This window comes from Camellia sinensis, chromosome 9, assembly GCF_055761805.1.
Source record: "Camellia sinensis isolate YWXY chromosome 9, ASM5576180v1, whole genome shotgun sequence".
Classification (NCBI taxonomy): Eukaryota; Viridiplantae; Streptophyta; class Magnoliopsida; order Ericales; family Theaceae; genus Camellia; species Camellia sinensis.
This window is the reverse complement of record NC_138969.1, coordinates 129,869,423-129,875,517: the sequence shown is the minus strand read 5'-3', so window position 1 is coordinate 129,875,517 and position 6,095 is coordinate 129,869,423.

Below are 6,095 nucleotides of genomic sequence, written 5' to 3'. Positions count from 1 at the left end.
ACAGACTCATAAGTATAGGGGCTAGCGGAAGCAGATATACAAAATAAATTGTCTAATGATAAAGTAGGATTAAGCCAAAAAGTCATTTTTTTAGTCGCCAAAGATTTTTGCCGACTAAATTTTTGGTTGCCCATTTGGTCGTTGACTTATTGTTGGCAAAAGTAATTGGCAACTAATTTTTTTTGTCACTGAAAGTCGCCAATTGGCAACTAAAAATTTAGTCGCCCAAATTTTTCAATAAATGTGTTTTTTTGTTTTAGCGACTAAAATATTTAGTCGGCAAAATCATGGTGCTCCTTTTTAGCTACTAATTTTTTAGTCGCTAAAAGCTCTATTTATTAATTTTTTTAAAATGCACAAATTGAATATTTTTCATTAATTTTTAAATTATATGCATTCCATTATCAATACAACATATAACCTATACATAAACAAATTAATACATCTATCAATTATAATCTAAATCCGTCTAAATTAAATGTTACATATAAAAACACTGGATTTTCAAAACAAAAGATTGTACAAAAATAAATGTCTTCCATATACAGAACAAATACTCTTCGTACACAAAAATAAATATCCAAAATAGCCCACAGAAAAGCAATCTGTAAAAAAAAAAAAAAATAAATAATAAAAACCATTAGCACTTATTCAATAAAATTGGCATTTCAAATTATAAAAATTATAAAATTAATAATTCTGATATATTATACTCTGCAAATTATAACAATTATAAAATTAATAATTCTAACTTTCTACCTATTAATACAATTTTTCTACACACATTCAAATGCAAAAACTCCACTTTCGTACATGTCTATCTATTCCTAAAACCATGAACACAAATGATTAAGTAGATGTAGTTGATGCTCCATGCATATAACCAAACTCACCTTACTTAACATGATGACAATGGAACTATTTTCAGCATTGCTTTCTTTCATTGTTGCTTTATCCTTGAGAACTTTACCCTGATGGATAAGCATCTGTTGTGTAGTAGGGTAAACATCTAACCCCTGAACCTCCTCTATATTTTTCTTCACATCAGCAACCTGAATAAACCATCAGCAATGTCAACTTGCACATTGCCAAGAATGACAGCTTAACAATCATGATGTACAAAAAGAGAGAGAGAGAGAGAGATATGAAGGGTGATGGATGGTAAGTAGTAGTAGTAGTAGTAAGAGTAGTAGTAGAAGAAGAAGAAGAAAAATAAGAGAAGGAACCATGGACTATGCACATCAGAGCTGTAAAAGAACATTGTGTCCAAGAAGCCAAGGAGTTGGGAAACTAAATTAAGGTAAAATTGCACTAGTAGTTCCTAAAGTTTCATACTTGTATCAGTTTAATCCCTGGAGGTTCAATTGTAATACATTGGTTCAAATAAGTCCAATTGCTAATGGGCATTAGAAGTTTTGACCATGGAGGTAGAGTGCAGCCATCTTTCAAGAGAAAAAAAAAAGACATTTTTCTTTCCCCCTAATATTTTTAAAAATTGCATTAAAGTATACTGAAAGAGACTTGTCCATTATGTTTCTAATTCCACCCACATATTTGAATGAGGCACTATTGTTTCTTTTACCAAAGTTGAGTAAAGAAAAAAGTGGCAACGCTCTGCCAAATATCTCGTTTTCACTTAGCAATGTATTATTGGTACCATTATGTTTCACACTAGAATGATATAGTTGTTAAATTCTACAAATTATAACCTATATTAATTTGTGCAAGGAAGCAGTTAAAATGTTAATGTTCACTTTTTATAGCTTTAGTTTGCTGTTTTTTGGTTTTTATGGGAATGAATCTTGATTCTAGAAAGCTTCTTCAATTGTTTTTGGTATTGAGTTTGTTAATTTTTTTTCATAGCTTCTATTTTTGTGTCCTTGGTATGTATATGTGAAGGTTTCAATTGCTGCCAAGACTAGTAGTGCTCCAATTTAATTGCTTTATTTATATTTATGCTATGAATTCTTATAAACATGTTATTGATTGATTTAACCAAACATTGGTTTTGTGTTTGTGATACTATATATTTGATTTAGTTTTATCTTTTTGACTGAATTGGTTTGAGTCAGGATCCATTACAAGTTTCATGGTAGATATGAATTTGTTATCAACGTGAGATGAAAGTTGTGCATTGCTTTCATTGCATGATTAACGTGAACCGTAAGCCTAATGAGGTCTATCAGAACCAGAGTGATTTTTCTGATCTATATTATCTAAAAAACTAAAACCTTAAATTGATTGTTTTGGAGAATTATTGTGTCCATTGATGGTGCTGGTTGTTTTATTTGCTTTGTAGAACTTGACATTGATGAAGATGAGACATGTTTTTTTTTTTTTGTTTCTGTTAGTTCTGTATTTTGTTTTTTTTTTTTTTTAATTTTACTTTATTTGGGTTGAAAGCTTTAGTTTGTTTGGTAGTTAAGATAATGTGAAGAAGGTGTAGAAATTAAAATTGTGGATGCGCTTTAGTTTTTTGGCAATTAAGACCATGTAAAGAAAGTGTAAAATTTAAAATTATTGAATTGGTGGATGTGTGATCCTTTTATTTGGCATTAGTTTTTGAAAATTATTTTCTCTTGTTTTTATATTTATTTTTTCATTGATGTTTGTGACTCACAATAGTAACTTTGGTTATTTGCTCTTAAGGAACCACAAAACACACCGAGTCATTCAATGTCTCTCGACTACCAAAACTTAAATTCTATTTTAAAAGCTGTAGTAATCAGTGACTTTAAATTACCAGAACTTATTTTTAGAAACAAATGTTTCTTAAAGTGCTGAAATTCATGCATAGGTGACGGAATTGAACTTAAAACATAGGAAACCCAATCCAAATAATTGAAATGTTGATGAATCAATTTGTGGGCAATAACATGGATGAATTGGTTTAATAAACTAATGGTCTGAAATGTTGATACTTCATTGATAGAAACAAATGAGTAAAAGCTGGAAAATGAGTCCCAACTGTTGGTAGGGCACTAGTGGGTGTACTTAAATTATTATTTTCTTTTCAATTGGTAGCACAGTATTGGAGGGTGTGGTTAAATTATTAGTTGCCTAAAATTAATTGATATTAGAGCATTGGCAAGTGTGCTTGCATTATTATTTGCTTTGCTTGTAGACATTAACATGGATGAATCAGTTTATAGACCAAATCAAACGCATAACTCATGTACATATAAGGAATTTACTTGGAATTTATGGAATTTATAAGCCATGGTGTTATACTCATGGAATTTACTTTTTCTTATGAACAGGCTACTTAGGGATTCAAGTGATTATTTGAAGATACGTATAAGTCGTGCTTTTGATCATGGCATTTTATATGTATGATGTCAAGAAAGAAGTATGGACAACTTTGATATTTTGGTTTTTTGACCTGGTTGGGAGACAAGGAATGCAAGTGCAACGAGTGTAGTGTTTTGTGAAGGGTTGGTGCCCTCTTTGTAAGAGGTTTAATTTAGGCTTTTGTTGGGAGTGAGTTTTGATTTTTGAATATTTAAAAGTGATGCGTACTACCCTGCTAACCAGATTTTTTACTGTGGCAATTAGATAACTAAAATGTGAACTATTGTATGCCTAATATTTTTGGCGAGTTGGACATTAACTACTTTGTAAATGTATTGTATATCAATTATTTTATTGAAATGAAATAAAAAAATGTTTAAACATTGCATTTACTGGTGTTTACGTGATTTTTAATTTCTGTAGCGATCCCAGTTTTGCCACTTCGCTGAGTATGTCGGGGGTCGAGCTGCCGGGTCAGCTCGCGGGGGTCCAGGGGGCAGCGCCCTTTGGCGGGTCCTAGGGCAGCGCCTTGGCAGGGTTGAGGTGTAGCGCCTCCAAAACAAAAATGCAAAATGCATTCGAAATTGCTTGTTCGCTCGAGCGGGTGAGCAAGACGCAAGTGCGGATTTTAGGAGAGAGCACAACTTGCACACTGCTAAAAAGGCAGATGCGGGAGTGAGGTGCGGTGGGTTGGTGAGATCCGAAATTTTTTTCGTTTTCTTCTCTCTTTGGGCTGAAGTTGAATCACTTTTGTATATCTCTCTCTCTCTAAAAACATTTCCTCTCCTTTTTCTCTACATTTCCTACCAAAAACCTCACAAGATCTTTGATTTCTTCAAATCCTTTGGGATTTGGACCTAAGTTCTTCATCAAAGTTGGTTAGCTCCTCGAGGGCTTCGTTGTGTGCGGTGAAGATCGAATTTGGACACCGCTGATTTTGGGGGTTTCATCTCATTTCTTTTTCAAAACTTGAGGTAGGGATTTTCTTAGAGTTATATATGTATTTTTGCAAGATCTAGATGATTTTCGAAATCATCCCTTGATAGCTTTGAAAATTGATTGTTAATTCAAGAAGTTGAGCGATTTTGAAAGTGGGTTTGTCTCTTGTTCTTTTAAAATGATCTTATGGGTTTTGATCTTCGTTGATTGAAGAAAAGATGATTTAGGAAAGTTTTCTTTCAAAAGATTTGAGTTGTATAGCTTTGGTAAGAAAACCCAGAATTTGGAGATTTTTATTTTAGAAGACTGAAAATTCATGAATGATATTGTTATATTTATTTTGTGTGTCAAAATAAATGGATGTTTATAAAATTTCTTATTTATATTTATATAAATGATGAATTTCAAGGAATATGAGAATTGTTGTTCATTTTGAAAATTATTGTTCAAAACGTTGAAATAGTCTTGAAATAACTAATTGTTGAAGATACTTGAGAATAAGAAATTGTGTTATTCCTTGAATGATGAATTGGAATAAAAGTATTTATATTCATCTTGTGAAATTGGCATATCAATTCATTTGATTACATTAAACTTTGAAAGTTGATTTGAAAACTTGCATTGAGAAAAAAATGTTGAGAAACAAGTTTTCATGGAATGATTTTGGGGTAAATACGTTGGTAAGTCTTGATAGGTGGTATAGATGATATTGAATAAGTTGGCCTGAGAGTCTGGGGTGAAAGACCGAAAACTGACATGAATAAGTGTCGAGCCTTCCGGTTAATACTGGTAAAAATGACAATTTGATAGTACTTGTATAGTCTACTTGCAGACACTGACCTAGGGATTACCAGAGTCATATTTACCGCCCTTGAAATAAATTGTTAAGTTTTGAACAATTGAAATTGCATGATATCATTAAGCATGATGATTTTCAAAAGATGAAAAAGTGATTTATCTTAAAAAAGGGCATAGCATGGTATGTGCATTTCATCTCTTGAGACTTGTATAAAATGTATATACTTTGATAAGAATTTTCTACTAGGCTTTATGCTTACCCTACGAGATTTTTGTGCAGGAAAAGATGTGGTGATCCTACCCAACTAGGGACGTGGAGGTATGTGTATTGAGAGTACAATGCTCTCATTTCGTTGTGACTCTGTGTGTAAGCCAAGGGCTGTGTTTGTGTGGGTTTGAATAACTGTTTTGTGTAACCAGGCTCAAGCCTTGGAAAGTTGTAAACCCCTTGGGGGTATTTATTTGTTTATTTACTTGTTGTTGGATGAATGTATTGTTGCATGAAGAACTATTGTATCATGTAATGTAAGTTTGGAGATTTATATTCGATTTTCCTTGCAAGAGCCATGATTGTTGTATTATCATTTGGGCTAGAAATTTGGGGCGTAACAACTTGGTATCAGAACTACTGGGTTTGAATACTTTGAGCTCGTGGGAAATGGTTGTTTAACCACAATGGGTTCATTTAGCATGCTAAGGAAGTGTTATGCATTTTGTGACTATGTGATAACATGCTTATGTGACTAAATGGGTATGGAACTGGACTTTTGGGATGTTGTTTGCGCCTGTTAAATTCCTTGAGGTCTTATTAGAAGGGTACTTGATTAATACTCGTTCTACTAAGAATTCGTGGTTTTTCATGGAACGGATTTCATTGTAAAAGAATAGTCCGTATGTGTTTACATGACTAAGTGCTTATGTAGAGTGAAATTGAATTGTGTATATGGTAAAGAAATATATGGAGTTGTAGTCAAACGTGTGAGTCAAGTTACGAGCACATATGAGTTAATGTGCTAAATTATTTCTCTTGTGTCCTTTATTAGGATGTCAGAAAGGGGTCAAGTCCA